General features: G+C 34.2%; 1 long non-coding RNA gene across 1 annotated transcript in view; it reads left to right on the top strand.

Moving 5' to 3' along the window:
- The window catches only part of LOC123569055 (uncharacterized), a 100,070-nt gene that overhangs the window by 25,422 nt on the left and 52,605 nt on the right, over positions 1–22,043 (top strand). Inside the window, exons 2-3 of the long non-coding RNA XR_006692569.2 lie at positions 2,116–2,241; positions 9,592–9,659. This is a non-coding gene — a long non-coding RNA (uncharacterized lncRNA). The remainder of the gene's footprint in view (positions 1–2,115; positions 2,242–9,591; positions 9,660–22,043) is intronic.

The following is a 22,043-nucleotide window of genomic DNA, read 5'->3' as shown; positions in this document are numbered from 1 at the left end:
TATGTTATGACTAACAAAGGAAAACTAGGCAGTCTACTGGTTGTGCCTACCTCTCAGCTAGTTATCTTGCCAATTATTCATGAGATCATCTGTTGCTCTTAACTTGAATTACTTTGAAGTAATAATTTTGACATCTCTGCCATTATTTCATTTTACTGTATTTCAGTGATTTGAACACAGTCTGAGGCCATTCGGAAACAGAAAGGTAGCTAGGTTCATTTTATTATCCCAAAAGATTATGTTGTTGCAGTATGATTTATTTAAAAAAATACTTCCTCCTCCTGCTGCTCTGAAATTAAAATATTAAAAATAATTTCCTACACGTGTCTATAACTCTAGGGACTCAAAATTCTATTCCATCATGCAGCCTACTCATCTGTGTTCCAGAATCAAAATCTTTTCATTATTATATTGTTGCAATATTTTATTTCTTTGTGGAATAAGTTTCTTTTGATAGAACTTTTCTTGGCCAACAATAATTGTAGTCAAAGGTTTATTCTTCTTGCTGAATCTAAAATTATTTTCAAGTTTTAAAAATATATGTTTATGATTATATCCAGAATTAGATTTACTTATCAATTAGGTTCATGTGCACAGAATTGACATCTTGTATGAATTTCTCATTAGGAAATACAATATTAATTTTAATCAATCAGACCCTATTTGTGTCTATAAAGAAGTGGTGTAGCTTCCTTTATACAGGTGATTCAAGGTACTTGTTAGTTTTTATTATCATGTTTATTAGAGTTATTTTTATTATAAATTGGGCCTTGCTTTTGATTGCATTTTCTATAAGATAATTTAGATTTATAAGAAAACTATAGATTTTGTACATTTATTTTGTAACTACTCATTTTGCTTTTATGTCTGATAGTATAATTGAAAGCAGATAATGTTATCATCTTCAAGTCATAATTATATTGCCATTTCTTGTAAATTGTAGGTCATTACTTTTCATAATTTTTTGTATTATCTGGAGCCTAAATGTATAAATTATGGCAATGATAGTGAACATATTTAAATGGAATTTTTGTTTCACTCATAGGTTTTGATTTCAAAATTTTATTTCTAGACAAATTAAGTTTTTCTACTCTTAAGTTTTAAAAGTAATTATGTTTAAATGGAAAATTACATTAATGTGATTTTCATATTACTGCGTTATCCTTTGATACTCATTTTTCTATGGCTTCTCCTCATATAGTAGATGTTATGGCTTTCCACACCTTTTCAATATTTACCTTTAGCACTAATATTTGTGTTAAAAAGTTCTTTTCTTCTTACTCAAACGTTGACCTAGAAATAAGTATACTTCTCCATAGTCTCTTGACTCTTAAGCAGTATTCTTAACTTCTGTGACTGCTATTTCTCTTCTCTCAGCAAGAGACCAAGCAAGACATTTGATATATTTATATAAATATTTCTTTTCTTTTTTTTTTTTTTTGAGACAGAGTCTCGCTCTGTCGCCCAGGCTGGAGTGCAGTGGCCAGATCTCAGCTCACTGCAAGCTCCGCCCCCCGGGTTCACGCCATTCTCCTGCCTCAGCCTCCCGAGTAGCTGGGACCACAGGCGCCGCCACCTCGCCCGGCTAATTTTTTGTGTTTTTAGTAGAGACGGGGTTTCGCCGTGTTAGCCAGGATGGTCTCGATCTCCTGACCTTGTGATCCGCCCGTCTCGGCCTCCCAAAGTGCTGGGATTACAGGCTTGAGCCACCGCGCCCGGCCTATATAAATATTTCAAACCAAATTCAAAGACTATATTTACTCTAAAATATTGATTTCTGCACCTACTTTTCCAACTAATCTTTCCTTACACTAAAAAAATATTGCTTGTTTTAGACTTCAGTTTCTCTGCACATACTCTAGAAAGTGTTGGGAATGCCTGCAAGCTTGGTTAAGGTCTCAATCCTTTTTCTTCTAGAATATTCTTATTATAATATCTGTAATATTTCATATTAATTGCTATTTAACTGTTTTTATTTCCTACCATCAAGTCTTAAGCTCCTTGAGAGAAATAATTAGTTTGTATTCATCATAGTCTCCTGAAAGCTTGACATTAGAGAGATGCTGAATGAATTAGAGGAACAAATTGTTGCATTGATAGAATTACTTTTTAAAGTCATTTTCATATAAAATTATCCTGTTGTGGTAGCCATGGAGATGCAACACTTGGAGTGCCTTTCAAGAGAGAAATTCCTGATTAGCTGAGAAGAATGCAGTTTGCTGACTGGCTCCATCCTTCCGGGTAAGCTCCAGTTTATGAGCTGAAAACAATTCCTTTATTGGCAGACTCCAGCCAACTATTGGCATGATGTGCAAACTATGGCACTATGGGCATCCTTTAATGGGCCACCTTTGATCCAGGGCTCTCATTGGGTTATCTGATACTCTTTCATATCTGTATCATGGTATGAAGTCCTGCCCAATTCTGCTCCATTTCCCTTTGCTTTCACAGGAGTCCGAGAGGATAGAGGATTTATCCTGCTCAATTCTGCTTCCTTCCCCATTTCTCTTTCATTGGTGTTATTCCCGAATAAATTGTTTATACTGCTACCTCCTACTCAGCATCTGGTTCCTGTTGGAGCAACTTACACAACTACTGATGTGAAAGAAAATTTAAAAATCTGAATCACACAAGAATACAAAGCATTTTTAAGCCTGAAATGAATTCAGATGGCTGCTAAATGCTCAGTTTTGAATTGGTAACCACCATTCACTTGTCACTCCTTAGTGAGATGTGTGCTTAAAGCTTCATATGTTTAGAGTTTTAATCTTGTTTATTTTCTTTAATATTGTTTTTTCTAGTAGACGTAACAGTTATTTCCACTCTTCTATTTATTTAAGAGCAACATTTTTATTATTTTAGCATGGATGTATTTTTATGTTGTTCTAACTCTAATCTTAGAGCTCTTCTGTGAAATATGTGTAGTGTCACTTTAAAGTTATATTTTAATTTCCCAGCAACATTAACAATTGCTGTATTATTACAGCTATAATTCTTGTGTTCCTGTTTTGCAGATGATTTCACTACATGGTCAAACTTAGCCCTTAACTGTAGTCTCTATAATTGGATCCATTCTTATTGCAAACTCAAAAAATGAAAGTTCTAGATCACAAGTCACTTAACTCTCTAAGATACAGTGATTTTGGAGACAAAATCCAAAGAAAATTAAATAAACTATTGCAAAGGTGTTGTTTATCATACTATTAAGGTCTTTTGTAATTTGAAGTTGTAGCATCTGTTCCTTTCCTCTTTCTCTTCTCTCTCTCTTCTCTTTGCTTTTCTTCCCTTCTTGAAAAATTTAGTTTGGTAACTTCTCAGTTTGAGTTTCACATAAGCATGGTGGAAGCTTTGGTGGCCTACAATAGAATATCAGAGCCTATGTAAATTGAATATGTCCATGTGGGGGGGAGGTGGGATGTGATGCCGAATTGATATAGTATCAAAGCCTGACTCTAGAGAGATGTCATTCATGTAGAAGAAAGCCCAAGGAAGAATGTTAACTTGAGTAGTAAGAAGTAGTGTCTATGTATGGTACTATTCCTCATAAAGTGTTCAAACACAAGTGTGTTGAACAGGATGTCTGCTTGTGTATATGAGGATTGGAGGAAGTGATAGCAAAGAACAATCAGTTTCATACAAAGGGATTGAATTTGTGTGTGTGTGTGTGTGTGTGTGTGTAATAATGGGAACCACTTCTATGAGAGAAAGGAATTACAAATATGAAAAGGGAGAAAATAAAAATGAACTGTGCATGATTGGATTTGGAATTTTAGTTTTGGTATGAATTGATGGTATTGTATACGTAGATGAATGACAGATACATGGTAGATAGATACATGACAGATAGGTACAGAAAAATACAGATGTAAATGCATAAATCTGTACACAGACACATGCAAACATATACATACATACAAGCATACCCTAGCTGTGTCCACTAAGAGACCATTGGAGCTGTGGTACCTCAACAGCAACAAACAATTATTATGCCAAGATCTTACTTTCTAATTACCACTCTCCACCAAAAGAAACTAAGGCTCATGACAGAAATGGCTATTTCCAGGGCTGCAGATGTTAAGCGACAAGATGAGACTGAAATTTAGGGCTGTGCCAGGAAACTTAGAAAGGTTTAAAACTAATGGAAACATATAAAAAGGGATACAGAAGCCAGCTGAAAGCTGGTCCCACTGGCCAACTTATGCATTAAAATAAGTTATGATAATAGAAGTTTATATTATTTGAATAATATGAAAATTATTTAAGTCCATACTTATATACAAAATAATTTGAAAGCTTTACGAAAATATAAAAATATCTTTTATGCAAAACATTTATATAGTCTGAAACACATTGTATACTTGTATCAAAATATCAAATATATAACCTCTATGTGTGCAATTTTGTAAAAATAATTTAAAAATAAAATATATTTTTCTACAAAAAAAGAGAATAAAAGTACCTTTACAATGGGAGTCCTGTGACGTATCACCTTAATCAAGAGAACTATGTAATGGAGATATCAAGATTGTACTTCATATGATAGGAAATGTAAGAGAAAAAAAGTTAAAAAAAAATGACATTCATTTCAAAACCATATAAACTTTATTTTTTCTTAAAAGTTTATGGTATCATTTTTAAAATTAATATAATTTTATCCTTAACTATATCGCAAAACTTTTATGATCCCCCAAAACAGAAATTTATGTAATAATTTTTAAAACATTCGTGTAAACATCAGTCACTTTTAATAATTCATCGGAAGAGAGTTATGTGAGAAGTGATTCTCCTAGGTGACTGAATGACTGAAAAGTTATATAAAGCTAGCATGATAATTGTAGATCTCAGAGCTACAGAGGAAAAACTAGTCTGCTCCCACAAAGGTCTTATTCTGAGACTTTCTTTTACATTTAAGGATTAACTAGTGGAGGAAGATAATAAAGTTGAAAGGGAACAGGGAAAATCACACATGGAGAGTGGAGAGAATTTGGCCCATATGCATAATTTTAAATCTGACTTAAAGTATGCAAGTAGTTTATATAATTTTATATTCTAAGAAAACAATCAAATTATAATATCAACAGACTTAGAGAAAATATTGCCTACATTTGTTACAGAATAGATTACTATCCATAATAAGAGAACTAAAATTTAAAAAGTCAAGAAAAAAATGGACAGAAATGGAAAAACAATCGACTTACAAAACCAGTGATTATGCTCAGACTTACTGTATTTATCTGTAGGTGTTTTTAGTATAAACGAAATGTATGGAGGTTATTTAGAGAACAGTTATATTTATTAAAATAATATTTTGTAGCTCCAAGAAATTGTGGGTGAACTTGAAAATGTTCAGATCTAAGACAAAAAATGATGCTATAATACTGTTCCCATTCGGATACCCCCACTGCATCTGCTGAGTATAAACACCATGTTTGCAACTTTAACCTCAGTGACACCTGACAATGGAGATGCTGCTGGTATGTCAGAAGTGATTTTGGTGAGGTTCCTGTTTACTTGTGTCTCTAATTTCTGATACAACATCTACTTACAGAGTACATATCTAACTTGTAGTGCTTGCATGTTTCATTAATTCAGGGGAAGTTAGGCCTAAGATATTGACCAATTCATGTAGACTGCACACAGTACAGAAGAGGGGGTCCCAAAAGGTAATAAGAAGCTGTTTCAAGGATGCTACACGGAGCCATAAAGACAGATGGGCATAAGAAGGAATTACATTATTTTTAATTTTTAATTCTTTAAGTTTACATACACAAAAGTACACATGCACATAATGGGAATACAATATAAGTTTTGTGTGTGTGTGTGTGTGTGTGTGTGTGTGTGTATAAACATAATGAGGTAAAATGAACATTGAAAGTATTTCATCATTGTGATAAATTAATACAAATAAAACAATACTGGGCATAGGTTTCCTCTAAATAACACTTCCCAAATAACATTTCCAGGTGCTGACTCAGACTGAGTGAAAAGAAACAAAAGGAATTATGCAATTCAATTACTTTTTACTTGTGAAAAAATAAAGGCAAAATTTAAATCTGTACAATAATTTAAAAGCAAGATTTGTCAATATAGCCAAATTATTGACCAACCAATAAAAATTCTAGGAAATTATTTTCAATAATTAAACAACTATACAAATATTTTGATAAAAACATGTCCATCTGTACTAGAGTTGGTTTTTATAGAAAAGATTAGAAGAGGACAAATGAAATTTTATTTTTAAATTATTATTATTATTATTTTGAGACAGAGTTTCACTCTGTCACCCAGGCTGGAGTGGAGCGGCCTGATTCCTGCTCACCTCAGCCTCTGCCTCCTGGGTTCAAGCAATTCTCATGCCTCAGCCTTGAGTAGTTGGGATTACAGGTGTGTGCCACCACACTCAGCTAATTTTTTAATTTTTAGTAGAGACAGGGTTTCACCATGTTGGCCAAGCTGGTCTTGAAATCCTGGCCTCAAGTGATTCATCCACCTTGGCCTCTGAAAGTGCTGGGATTACAGGCGTGAGCCACCATGCCCAGCAACAAATAAAGTTTTAAGTATATTGCTGTAATGGAATAAAATACAACTATTAATATAATGTATATATTCATAAAAGAATATATATGATAAAAGAATATATATATTTACTACATATATGTGTATATATATGTAGTAAAATATTACTCAACAATAAGGATTTCGAGACCAGTTTGGCCAACATGGTGAAACCCCATCTCTACTAAAAATACAAAAATTAGCTGGGCGTGGTGGCGGGCACCTGTAATCCCAGCTAATAGGAAGGCTGAGACAGGAGAATAGCTTGAACCTGGGAGGTGGAGGTTGCAGTAAGCCGAGATCGTGCCACTGCACTCCAGCCTGGGCATCAGAGGGAGACTCCATCTTAAAAATAAAATAAAATAAAGAAAAAAGAAAAACCTGAACATTAAAGAATAAATCCTCTCTAATTTTATTTGAATAGAGTTCTAGAGCAGACAAAAGTAATGTGGAGTGACAGAAATCAGATCAGTTGTTGCCTGAGTCAGGGGAAGCAGACAGGTCCAATTGGAGATAATGATTGCTAAGAGCAGGAGGTAACTTTCTGGGCAGATGGCAAGTTCTTTATCTTGACTGGGTGCTATGTACATAGATACTACATAAAAATATATTTATGTTTTTGAAAAGAATAATAAATATGAAGCAGAAAACCCTTTGAAATGATGGCTATATTTATGGCATTGGTTATGGTTATGATTTCACAGGTACAGACTTAGCTCCAAACGTATCAAGTTGTAAACATTAAAAATGTGCAGCTTTTTGTATGTCAATCATACTTCAATAAAATGGTTTAAAAATGCACAGGTGTCAAAAAATTCATTGTGAATCAAATGTCTTTGCAACTCAAAAAATAATGCTTTTTTAGAAGTGAGATTGTGATGTAAGAATATTTTTGATACATTAAAATAAAAAGAGGGTTTTATAAAACTGTGTAATGCATGTAAGAAGTATGTGTGTATATGTGTGTATGGTAGATATGTATACATGTCTAAAGAAAAACTACCAGGAACACATAGACTACTGTTTTTGTATGTTTATACTGAATTTTAATTGTATGTATTCACTTATTTTCCACATTATTAAAATTAAAAATGCAAGCACATTAAATTATTTAGAAATGGATTGATGGAAAAGTAGCTAAGTCAGAAGTAATGGAAGTAAGTTCTGTGTACCTGAATGTACACACATCTGCACTGCAACAACAAACATAATTTACCAACTTCTAATTTTTCTATTTGTCTCTTACCATACTCTAATCTGATATTTTATTATTTACTATATCACATTATAGTTTGTTGATCATCTATTATTACTATATTTTCTATTTTTTCCATGAGTTAAGTTAGCCCTGCATAATAAAGGAAAAGTAACAGTTCTATTCATTTTTGTATCCTGGTGACTAATAGAAAGTAAAAATGAAATTGCTGATTTTTCCATGGATCAGTGAATTCCCTAGGTGCAGAAAATATATTGGCCAATGATGGCTATAGCCAGAACTACAGAACTCCTGTAGACTTGGGCTATAACGGACCAAAAGTGATTTAAAAAACAAAGAAAAATGTTTGTAGATATTATTTTGAATACTTTCTTCCCCATCTTATTTAGAATTTGGATTTAATATCAGGTAAAAGATTTTAGTGAATTTTATTCCTCAATTCATAGCACTTTTAAAAAATCATGAGTCCAGCACTGGACATTTTATATTTGTGTTTAAATTTTCTCGTGTCTTTTCATCATCACTTCTATTTCCTGCCCTCCTATAAGAACTATAGTACACAGTTTCATACAGATACTTAAATATATATGTAGATATAGTGTATATGTGGAATAAATGCTTTAATATATACAAAGAGTATTACACTCTAAATATTATTCCCTTCCTTTTATTCACAATTATTTGTGCATTCTTACACGTTTGGGGAGACTTTCTTGGGCAATTTGCTGAACCACAGAGCAAAAACACACTTAATTTCAATAAATAACGCCAGACTGCTTTCTAGTATAGCTTTAACAATTAACACTCCTGAGAGTAGAGTGTGAAGTTTCCCTCCCCTTACATCCTTTCCAGCCCTTGGTATTATACTCCAACGCACTATTTTGTTATTCTGATGTGTAATATGGTATCCTTCTTGTACCATGGGTGCAAAATAAATCTTTATTATTTTAAGCTATTGAGAATTCTGGATCGTTCATTACTAAAGTCTAACCTGTCCTGATTGATTCAATGCCTATTCAGGTTTTCACTCTACTGAACGTTTAGAGCCATATCATTTGGGTGTCCCTGAAGTTAAGCTTGGGGTTTTACTTTGACAGTTTAGATATTAAAAACACATTTGTTTGTTATCACCTTACCAGCGATTTATGCTGGAAAGTTAAAAGGAGACTGGAGTGCAACACCAGACAATTGTAAGCCTATAAAATGTCCATTATTCTATGTAATCCTTACAATTATTTATGATGGATCATGATTGTGAAGCTGTTCAACTGTGAGAGCTGCTACTGTATGATATGGCTCTAATTCTCTATGTAGTAATATAAAAATACAGCCACAGTGAACATTTTGTATAAAATGTTCAATTCTTAAGTATGTAATAGCTGATTTAGGTAGAAGGGAAGCTTGATTAAAGCAGCAGCTATCAAAGTACTAGTCAAAGTAGTAAAATTAACCACTATCCTCAGGCAGTTGCAGAAATACTTGCAATCTAGTGTACTCTGCCATTTGGAATTAAATAAGAGCAGGGATATGGTGTCACAGTTTCAATAAATCATTACATTTAATTAAGCATAGCAATACAAGAGCTACACTCTTAATTAGGATTTATGCTTATAAGTATTTCAGAAACAATACAAAGTAAAAGTAATCAATTTGCTGGCCAGAAAGAATAGAAAGTGAAAATACACTTACTAAACTTGATTTTTCACTCTATATTTTATTTTTTATCACAAGCATTTACATGAAAATAAAACTCCACAGTGTTTTATTCTCCAACAACACTGAAATTGTCATTGACATTTTTTCTTTCTTGGCTTTTCCAGTTGGACAATAGAAATCTTGAATGCTTATGGTATGGGTGACTGTAAAATAACAAATTCGATGTCTAAGGGTAAGGTCTCTTTTGATTATGAGACACAGAAACGCATTCTGAATCAGTTTAGGCAACACAAAGAAACACAGCAAGGGATAAAGGAACTTCAATGATTGTTAAAAACAAAACCAAATGTAATTAGGATTCTATAAATTTGTCTCACATTTGTCCTAAATTCTCTGTGCTAATTTAATTCCCTCACTAAAAATTTATTCATGAGACTGTAAGCATAGACTCGATATATTTCTAGTTTTTATGCAGAAGTTCAAAAACTTGGTTTTTCTGACTTCTAGTTTTAACATTCTATGACCACCCAAAGTAGCCTGGTGTGTGAATTACGTAATCATCACTATGACAAAGGGCTGGGCAGCATACTTTACTTATAACCCTGGTTAAAATATTTGACTCTCCTTAAGGAAAAAAACACCTGCAAATAAATGTGCAGAGGTGAGGGGGTGCAGGAGACGGAGGGAATAGATTGCATATATGAAATTTTTCTAACTTTAAAAGTTGAGTATTATTAGTGGATTAAACTTTGCTGTAGGTAAGCATAACAAGTAAGCAAGTAAGTCAGCAACAATCACAAGCAAAAACAATGAAATAATGACTGACCCCTTGAATCCCCCTCTGAAGCATAAAACAAAAAATAAAAATGAAAAGTTCAACTACAAAACGTTTATCTAAATTACCCAGAGTTGTTAAAAAGACCCTAAGATGTCTACCAATTCCACAATTATCACAGGGAATTTGGTGAAAGAAAACAAATACTACTACTAAGGGAGGAGACCACCCCTCATATTGTCTTATGCCCAATTTCTGCCTCCAAAGGAAGAAGAAGTAAAAAAGAAAAGGCAGAAATGAAATCTGCAAGCAGAAAGCCAGGTGCCACACCATGGGCCTGGTAGTTAAAGATCGACCCCAGATCTAATCGGTTATTTGCATAAAAATGGCACAGTGAAGACCCCTGTCCTGTTCAGTTCCTTTCTAATTACTGGTGTATGCAGCCCCCAGTCACATACCCGCTGCTTGCTCAATCGATCACGACCCTCTCATGCAGACCCCCTTGGAGTTGTGAGCCCTTAAAAGGAACAGGAATTGCTCACTCAGGAGCTCGGTTATTGGAGACAAGAGTCTTGCCGAAGCTCCCGGCCAAATAAAGCCCTTCCTTCTTTAGCTCGGTGTCTGAGGGGTTTTGTCTATGGCTTGTCCTGCTACACTACTAGGTGGAGAAAAATTTTGCACATTTTTTATTATAAAGAACAGCTAAGGACAAGTGTGATAGCTCACTCCTGTAATCCCAGCACTTTGGGAGGATGAGGTGGGCAAATTACTTGAGCTCAGGAGTTTGAGTCCAGCCTGGGCAACATGGCAAAACCCCATCTCTACCAAAAAAAAAAAAAAAAAAAGGTTGTGCACCAAGGACCAGGTGAGCTGATGTCCGGGGCAAGAGAAGTTGGATGTCCCAGCTTGAAGAGTGAGAGCAAATTTGCCCTTTCTCTGCCATTCTTTTTTTTAATTTACAAAAATTGTATATATTGTCATGTATAAAATGTTTTGAAATATGTGTACATTGTTGAATAGCTAAGTTGAGCTAATAAACATATTCATTACTGCACATACTCATTTTCATAGGGCCAGAACACTTGAAAAATACTATTTAGCAGTTTTCAACCATTTAATACATTGTTATTAACTATAGTAGCACATAGCTGTGCAATAAGTCTCTTGAACGTACTTATTCTATCCACCTGAAATTTTGTATCCTTTGACCAACAATATCTCAACTCCTCCATCCCTGCCCCTGGTAACCATCATTCTACTGCCTACTTCTACTGCCTACTTCTATGAGTTCAACATCAGAAAAGGGGTTGATATCCAAAATATATAAGCAACTCAAACAACTGAATATTAAGAAAATATATATAACCCAATTGAAAAATGGGTGAAAGATCTGAATAGGCATTTCTCAGAAGAAGATAAAGAAATAGTCAAAAGATACATAAAGGAAACGCTTAAAAAACTAATCATCAGAGATATGCAAATTAAAACCCCTCTGAGTTATCACTTCTGCATTTTTATCTACTTGGGCTTTCTCACACTGTGGAGGGCCATCTGCTTTAATCATTTCACCAATCCAAATGCTAATCTCTTCTGGAAACATCCTCACAAAGACACCCAGAAATAATGTTTTACCAGCTGCCTGGGAATCCCTTAGCCCAGTAAAGCTGACATAAAATTAATCACACCCTACAATGGCAGAGTTGAGGAGTTGCAACCGAGATTGCATGGCCCGCAAAACTGAAAATGTTTGCCATCTGGTCTTTTACAGAAAACGTTTGGCAATTACTACCTAATTTGATTATTTTATGTCTTGTCTTTGCTCCCCAAATCTCCTATACTTCCTCTGATATTTTCCCCACTTTCATTGAGAAAATCAGTCTAACACATACAAATATTCTCATCTTCCCATCACAAACTTATTTCCATTTCCCCTATTTTACTCATCTTCAATCAATTTAAAAGGAGGCAGCCCACTTTTTTTCGACAAAAGGTTTATCATACTTGTAGTGCTCCAAGTCCCATTCTTTATTTCCTTCTTCGATATATTGCACCTTCAGTAATTCCTTATCTCTCTCTGCATTATTCCTTAGTTTTCTATTCTTGATTAATAAAGGTAATAACAGTAAAAGGTGAAAGGGATTTTGTTTGTTTGTTTGTTTGTTTCCTGGGCATAAACTCATCCTAGAAAATATTACCAGTTTCTGTAACTGTCCTTTTCCTTCTATGCTTCCAAGTTCCCAGAAATTTAATGATGCCATAAACTCATAGGGGACTGATTGATACATTTCACGGGAGTAATCCAAGATCTAGTAATCGTACTCCTTTACTCCCCCAAAGAATAATCCCATTTCTCAGTGATGTTAATCTCAACAAGACTGAAAAGGAAAGAAAGCTGATTGAATTAATTTATGTGAGTATGGAAGGCCAATAATCTCTCCATTATCTCCATTCATCTTATTTGAGAAACAAAGAGTTGCTCTTCAAAAGGATTTCTCGCTGGTGGAATTTTCAGAATAGGAAAGAGAAAGAAACCATTATAAGTGATAGAAAGTCAGTTTGTTGTTGTTGTTCGGTTTTTGTTTTTGTTTTGCTGCAGGAAGGGCACCACATAGTTCTTTGTTTAACAAGGGCTTCTAACTGTGATTATTATCTATTTCACAATAAAATGATTTAAACAATATATTACAGAAACAGCAGTAGGAGCCGCAATGACAAACATTGACTGAGGTATAGAATTCTGTTCATTAGGCACTGTGCTAACTATTTTAAATGTATTATCTCATTAGATCATCAACCCTTTAAGACAGGTATACTCTTTTTACCCATGAGGAAATTAAACTTAGAGAGACGACTTGCCCAGGATCACTCAGATAGTAGGTGATAGTGAAAATCAAAGCACCCTGACTCCTGAGTTTTCTATATTCGTCATTGGGCTACCTCTTGTAAAGAAACCCAAACTGCAAAAACTGCAGGGTCACCAAGAAAATGATTTTAGGGTATCACCCATATCTAGCTGGAACATCCCAAAGACTGAGAAAGAAAGATGCTAGGGTTATAGCAATAATAGCTAATACTAATTGAGCCCTTTATATAAATTTATCCTCTTAATATTCACAATAATCCCTATGAGACAGATACTTATATTTTTATGTATGAGGAAACTAAGTTACAGAGAGATTAAGTAACTTGCTCAAGATGACACAGGTAGTCAAAGACAAATTAAGAATTGCAATTAGTGTCCTGGGCCCCCAGCCCAGTCTTAATCTCTCAGTCTCTGCAGTACTTAGTTGTATCATATTCTCTTTGGTCACATTTTTTCCATACTCTTAGAATCCTTAGATAATCAACATTGAAACTGAAAACTACTGATTACACACACACACACACACACACACTTATGCAAGCCCACTCTGATGAACTATTTGGCAACTTAGAGCAGACTATTTTCTCTATATCCACAAGAAATAGGTCACTCGAGGCAGAAAATACAAACAATGTCATAGGAAAGGGGTATCTGAGAAAACGTGCTGATCTAACTGAGTTATGAGGGCTTTTTTTTTTTCACAGATAATTATAAAATGCAATTCTGGAGGGCTTTGAAGAGCAGAAGGCATGAATAATTATATTATCTTATTTACTCTGCATAACAACCACAACAAATGTAGTGTTATTGTCATTTTGGGAGATTAAGGGGCTTATTCATTTAACAATCGGTGGTGCCCAAAATTTAAACAGTTCTAACTCCTAATCCTGGTATCTTAATATCTGAAGTGCTCCAAAAATGTGACCAAAGGAATAAAAAGACCATTTTAGGAGTCAATGTATTTACAAACAAACAAGAAAATAAGAAAAACAATGAAGGGAAAAAGGAAGGACTTTTTAAAAAGATTGTATTATACCACTCTTAAAATTAGAAAGGATTTAATCGGATGAATTAACAAAGAGAACTTCATAGTAATAAGCTTGTAATAATGTTTCATAAATTCATGGTAAAGCAGTAAAACAGGAAAAACACAGAAAACACGAGGGGAAGTTACATGAATTATTTTATAGCTGCGTTAAGAAATTCTACCCTGCTCAAGTTAGAATAGAGCATTTTTTATGGGGTACAAAGAAATATCAACAAACTAGGTTTGTTTATTTTTAAGGCGGTGTGGGATCCATGTGTAGCATTGTAGCATGAGTTAAAAACAAGTACTTACATAAAATTGAAATTTAGGTGGAATCTTAATGGATATGCGGTAATTCTATGTGGGATGGAAGATGGAGTATAAAATTAATGTTCATGAAATTGTAAAAATTTGAGTGGATCAATTGGGACTTAACCAATGCCCTAAAATTGCCCAGACATAATAATGAAGTAGCATAGAGTCCTGGCTGAGAGCATGAGCTTTAAAATAAGAGTACCCAAATGCAAATCCTCAACCAATGCACCAAATCCTTGTACCAAATGTCTGTTATGTCTGTTTCTCACTTATGAAATAGGATTTTTTTTTTTTTTGAGATGGAGTCTCGCTCTGTTGCCCAGGCTGGAGTGCACTGGCGTGGTCTCGGCTCACTGCAAGCTCCCCCTCCCGGGTTCACACCATTCTCCTGCCTCAGCTTCCTGAGTAGCTGGGACTACAGGGGTCTGCCACCACGCCAGGCTAGAATTTGGCTTTTTATTAACAACATTCACATCATAAAGTTGGTGTGTACATTGGGTAAGAAAATATATGTAAAGTACATGGGTTAGTATGGGTATATCATAAACAACAAATGAAATTTTATGATAGATACAATTATATCTATATAAATCTATATCTATCCATATTTATATCTATCATACATCATTAGGTCAAGATTGGGCTTAGCTGAGCACTCTGTCACTTCTCCTAAATATTTTTTTTCTGAATATTCTTCCAGGAAATGGAGTAAGTGAGAATAGAGAGAATCTTAATTTACAGAGAAGAGACTCATTATGGTTTGTGTTAATGATCCTTTTGAGCCTGAAAAGTAAAGGAGGACAGTCATTCAGGCTATTGTTCCCCTGTTAGCAATGTTTATTTCCAGAAACTCTATTTTTCTGGAAGCTTTTACATGTTCTGTCTCACTCACACTCACAAAATTCTCCTGATACTATCTATTTAACTAGTCCATAAATCAGTTACTTCTCTATGCATGTATCTCAAGTCTGAGATTTATCTAGCAGTCTTGCAACATATGTGTATTGGATATTTACTCCTTTACAAGGTCTATAGTGGACACTGAGGGACAAAATAGAAAATGGGCCCTCTTTGAGCTTCTAATGTGGTGAGAGTGACAGAAAAAGCACAGGAGAGGTAACAGTATAATCACGAAACATATAAAGCAAAATAACAAGGTAGAGTAGACACAGTTTGCTTGTATAGACTGATCAGAAAAAAAAAAAAAACCCTTTCTGCTAAACTTATGTATGAAATTATGTAAATCTGGAGCTGGAATTACCTTTTAATAATATGCACAGAGACATTAAAAGAAACTGTCTACAGAGAGTGAAAAAATAATGAAACAGAAATACAAGAGATAAGAGACAAGGTATCACTGGGAATAGGTGATAATAAACACATTCTTCACATTAGAATTCCTGGTTTCTGTCCCTCTTGAGGTCTGTGATTCCTAACTATGCACCATTCCATTGCTTTCCCCTGTGTGATTAAGCTCCCTGTTGATTATTTGCAAGCAAATATTACATGAATACGCAATACATCACATAGTGATACAGAGTTCTCAGTCTGACTTGCATTTCATGGAAAGATCTTTCAGGGTAGGATTAATGGAGACATTGGGAGAGGAGTATGAGTGAAAGACATTATCTGTTACACAGATCTTTCTATTTTAAAACTTCCTCAGTAAACTTGGACCACACTTGAGTTCTTACACTCTCTTCTCTCTTAGGATATTCTCTCTGCCACTGCCACCACCTCTCCCCCAAAATTATGAGGTTTTGTCCTTCTTGAAACAAAAATTTCCTTGTGCTTGGTACATTGTAAGACTTCTAATATTGTTATCCTTATCAGCATCATCTCCATCTTTTTCTTATTCATTATCATCATCACCACCCTCCTATTTCTCTTTACACAAGTAGTAAGAGGATAACCTTGTATTTCTAAAACTAGGCAATCTGGCTCTATAGCAGAATGTAAATAGACATAAAGTAAATACCAAAGACTCAGTGCTAAATCCACAAGAGGCTGCAGTAAGTAACTTAAGCTTGATGTAATTCTAATTTAACTAAAAACAATCATTCTCTTTGGACCACCTAGGTGGTATTTGGCTCAAATCACTTAATAATGGCTTCATAATGTGCTTTTCATGAGGCTGAGATAGGTAATAATAACCTTATCTCAGTAAGTCAATAGTGTACCTTTAGAAATATAAGTGATTTAACAGATTCAAGTACTAGCTCTAAAACATATAAATTTTATCTCGTAGTCTATTAAAGATCTTTAAGCCTCATCAGTAATAGTGGAATAATAATATCTACTTTGGGGTTGCTGTGAATCTTAAATAAGATGAGGTATGTGAGTTCAGTTGCCTAGTGTGTAGGAGTTGTTCAGTAGAAATAAGATACTTTCCCTTAAGCCTTAGTCAGATTCCAGTTCTAATAACTAGGTTCCTGGTAAAACTTGATAATAAATTTAATGAAATAAGATTTGTATAAATGATAAGTAAAATTGTAAAGTCTTATGAACTATAAAGCAGTCTTTTTATACTTATTATATAAAGCCTTGTTAAGTTCAGTAGATCGCAGTGTTAATGGGCACAGTATGCTTCTGGTGCTTTACTTTCAGAGATTATTCACTGTGGAACCAGTCAATTGGAATGTCTTTCTTTTAATTAACTCATATGTTACCTGGAAACATTTTATTTTCTTTGAACATTATTGCTAATTCCTGACACTATTGTCTAAGCCAACAACATTTCTTTTCGCATTTTTTCAGCAATTTCTCTCTCTCTCTTTCTCTCTCTCTTCTATTCTAGTTATTTTTTATGCCCTTGTCTATCTTTGAGACTATGACAAGAATATCCTCAAAATATTGCTAACCATGTTTATACTTTCTCAGTTTGTTCAAATATCTTTTGACAGGTATACTGAAAAATAAACTACTTAAGAACAGAATAGGCCAGGCATTGTGGCTCACGTCTCGAATCCCAGCACTTTGAGAAGCCAAGGTGGGTGAATTGCTCAAGCCCAGGAGTTTGAGACCAGCCTGGGCAACGTGAGGAAACCCCATCTCTAGTAAAAATACAAAAATTAGTTGAGCACAGTGGTGCACATCTGTAGTCCCAGCTACTCCAGAGGCTGAGGTGGAAAGTGGAGGTTGCAGTGAGCCAAGATTGTCCCACTGCACTACAACCTGGGCAACAGAATAAGACCCAGTCTCAAAACAAACAAACAAACAAACACCAGAATATTAAATGTACAATACAATTTAGGCATATATTAATTATACTTTCCCTGTTTACTATTAATTTTAAAAATGCCTAATCCTTCCACAATGGAGGCAGTCTGGTATAATGAACATACCTGCATTCACATGCCAGCACCACCATCTCTTATTGTGCAAGTTTGGGACAGTTACCTAACCACTTTTAAGCTTCTTTTCCTCAGCATCAAAATAATATTAAGAATTTATCCATCATAGAGTTATGGTAAGAATTGAATGAAATTATATGTGCCTATTGCATATCAAGAAATAGGAAAAATTTAAGTCATAGTTGCTATTTTCTTTCAATATGATGTATTACTTAGCAAGTATTTATAAAACACTGATAGAGAAAATAGTATAAATCCATTTCATAGGTAAAATAATTAGAATCTATATTTCCTGCCTCCAAATCCTTGTACTTTAAATAGGCAGTCACATGTCTTTTAACTGAGTTCCTGACCCAGCAGGACATTCTGTAGTTGCTCCCAAGACAGAGATATCTAGACAACTCATTTAGAACAAGTTTCTTGGCCGGGCACGGTGGCTCAAGCCTGTAATCCCAGCACTTTGGGAGGCCGAGACGGGCGGATCACGAGGTCAGGAGATCGAGACCATCTTGGCTAACACGGTGAAACCCCGTCTCTACTAAAAATACAAAAAACTAGCCGGGCGAGGTGGCGGGCGCCTGTACTCCCAGCTACTCAGGAGGCTGAGGCAGGAGAATGGCGTAAACCTGGGAGGTGGAGCTTGCAGTGAGCTGAGATCCGGCCACTGCACTCCAACCTGGGCGACAGAGCGAGACTCCGTCTCAAAAAAAAAAAAAAAAAAAAAAAAAGAACAAGTTTCTTCTCGATCTTTGAGAGCAAATGCTCATGACTATTCCTTTCATTTGGCTTTTCAATACTTCTGGAGGAATTTCAATTAACTCAGAGGTTAGTATAAGGATGAAAAGTTAAGGTTAACTATACCAGTTCTTTCATATAGTTTTACCATGTATGCAAACCAAGACATTGGAGAGACTTGCAAAATATTTTGAAAAAGGAAAGGATAAAAAATATCATTTGAAGCTAATGATTAATAAGAAAAAATCATAGTGGAATAAATGAAGGCAACAAACATTTCATGACCATCTGAATATTCTTGCTTTGCAGTGAATTCAATTGGAACCCAAGTTTAATTTTTTGAAGGTATCATAAAGTCAATAAAATAATATATCTAGTCAAACCATTAGGAGTGTTGTAATTTCAGACTCTATTTACATTAAACATTCTTTTAAACAATTGCTTCAGTGTTCCTAATTACATTTAAAAACAGGATTCATAAATATACACGGATAATACAACTCTGGCAATGCCATTTTTTTGGTATTTCTGAAAACGGAAACCACAAGATAGTTTTCATCTTCATGAAACTACATAGCAGATTTGCTGACCAAACAAGTTCTAGTAATTTGTGCTTGGAAAGTTTTTTGTTTTTTGTTTTTTAATGTATTTCTATGCTGGATGACTATGTAGGTGAGAAGATGCTTCTCTGTATGAAAAGTGGCACAAATCCTACTCTCAGTTATACATGAAAGCTATGAAAACACTGAATAAATACCCTGTATGTAAGCACATCCTATATTTCATGTTTTAGTTAACAAGAAGTCAAATGTTGATAATCTCCAGTGAAACTTGAGATTATTCATATAGCACACACAACTGTACTTACATTAGATAGCCATCTGTTTTTAGATATCCAATAGCTCATATTTCAAAACAACATATTTTTTTGTTATGTAAGTTAAAATTTGACACATGGTGGGGAGGGTAAGAGGCAATACTAAAATCATGCTGCTGAAAAGAAACCTGATTAATTATGAATAGGAGATTTTAGCACAGATTTTTTTCCTATTTCCCTCAACTATAATTGGTATGTCAATATTATTGTGAAAAGTGTTTCTTAATATCATAAAACCTCTATCATCAGTAGAAGCATGCAAAAGATTATCTCTCAAAGTATGTTAAAAATAAGATGTCACTGTGATTGTCATAGGCAAAGTTGTAGGGAGTCCAAGGTAATGTACGTATGTGTGTAGTTCAGTATAAATTGCTTATGCATTGTTCAATACAAAAGAAATGTATTTATTATCATAAATAGATATACTTATTGATATGTGTTTATATATTAATTTATATACAATTATATATAATTTTAATAATGTTAAAGGTAACAAAAATACATAAATAATATGCCTTATTGGAAAGAATACATTATGCAATGTATCTTCCCATTGTGAGGGAGGTTGTTGATATGTGGGGTTCTCTAATATATATTCTAATCAAATAAAATAAAATTTAAATTATAAAAATTGATCAGATAATTATATTATCCATATAATTAATGGATAATACATATTAAATATTATTAAAATAGAATTGTCTAATCTAATTTGAAATACAACATATGTAATTTGAAAATAACATATCAATCACCTATAATAATGCCAACCAAACTTACAGTTAAAAAACAGACACGGGAAAAACTAAAATGAAGAGTCAGATGTCAATTAAATAATCACAAATATAGAATTTTGCTAAGGATTACTAACCAAAGAGGTGTCATGTCCATAAAGCTTAAATAATTAACTTCATTGAACATGTAATAAAAAGTTCTTATTTAGTATGGATCATAGAGAACAATGTAAATTTTTCCAAAAATGAAATCTGCATTTATCAAGCTTATTATTTTAAAGTTAGAGTTGAAATCAAAAGCTACATTCTACTTTTATTAGTGAATTCAGATATTTTTAAAGGCCAACATGAAATTGGAAAAATATGCTCATTTCTATGTGTCAAACTAGGTGTATTCTAGCAATATGGACATGAGCTTTGGAAAAATTGTACTTAAATTATTTTTTCTTACATATTCTTGAACCAGATGGGGAGGAAAGCAGGGACATAAATTTTAGAAAGACCACTTTGACTTACTTTTAGCCTAAAAATTGAAGATCTTTTCCAATTCCAATTCCAATTCACTTGGAATTGAAGTACTCTAGTGAGGAAAGACTAAAACAAATTAAAAGCTAAATATTTTTTGCTTATTAGTATAAGTGTGAGTTGGGATTTATCATCTAGTGACTTGGTGGCAACTCACAAAGGTAATTTGAAACTATGAAAAAGTATGACTGCAGGAAATAGGATTTAAACCAATAGCAGTAAACAGCCTAAGGAGACACAATTATTTCAAAACTTATTATTGTCAGTGGAGTGTTTAAATCTCCCACTATTATTGTGTAGGAGTCTAAGTCTGTTTGAAGGTCTCCAGGAACTTGCTTTATGAATCGAGGTGCTCCTATTTTGGGTGCAAATATATTTAGGACAGTTAGACCTTCTTGTTGAATTGAACACTTTACCATTATGTAATGCCCTCCTTTGTCATTTTTGATCTTTGTTGGTTTAAAGTCTGTTTTGTCAGAAACTAAAATTTCAAACCCTGCTTTTTTCTGTTTTCCATTTGCATGGGAGATTTTCCTCCATCCCTTTATTTTCAGCTATATGTGTCATTGCATGTGAGATGGGTCTCTTAAAGGTGGCATACAAATGGGTTTTGATTCTTTATCTGGTATGGGACACTATGTCTTTTAATTGGGGCATTTAGCCCATTTATATTTAAGGTTAATATTGATATCTGTGGGTTTGATCCTGTTATCATTATGGTAGCTGAATATTTTGCAGGCTTGTTTATGTGGTTGCTTCGTAGTGTCACTGATCTGTGTACTTCAGTGTGTTTTTGTAGTGGTTGGTAACAGTCTTTCTTTTTCTCTTCTGGCTTGTAGAATTTAACTCTATCATCTCAGCTAAAAGCTTCTCTTTTTATTTATTTATTTTCTTTGAGACACAGTCTCACTTTGTCACCCAAACTGGAGTGCAGTGGTGTGATCTCTGCTCACTGTAATTTCTGCTTCCTGGGTTCAAGTGATTCTTGTGCCTCAGCCTCCTGAGTAGCTGGGATTACAGGCATATACCACCCTGGCTAGCTACTTTTTCTATTTTTAGTAGAGATGGGGTTTTACTGTGTTGACCAGGCTGGTCTTGAACTCCTGATCTCAAGTGATCCACACTTGTCAGCCTTCAAAATTGCTAGGATTCCAGGCGTGAGCCACTGTGCCTGGCCAAAAGCATCTAAAATTAATAAGTAACTTCAGCAAAGTCTCTGTATACAAAAACAATGTGCAAAAATCACTAGCATTTCTATAAACCAAGAACAGTTAAGGTGAGAGCAAAATCACAAAGGAACTCCCAGTCACAGTTTCCATGAAAAGAATAAAATGCCTAATAATACAGCTATCTAGGGAGGTAAAATATCTCCACAAGAAGAACTATAAACCACTGCTCAAAGAAATCAGAGA

The sequence above is a fragment of the Macaca fascicularis genome, chromosome 15 (genome assembly GCF_037993035.2).
Source record: "Macaca fascicularis isolate 582-1 chromosome 15, T2T-MFA8v1.1".
Taxonomy (NCBI): Eukaryota; Metazoa; Chordata; class Mammalia; order Primates; family Cercopithecidae; genus Macaca; species Macaca fascicularis.
This window is presented reverse-complemented; position numbering and strand designations above follow the sequence as displayed.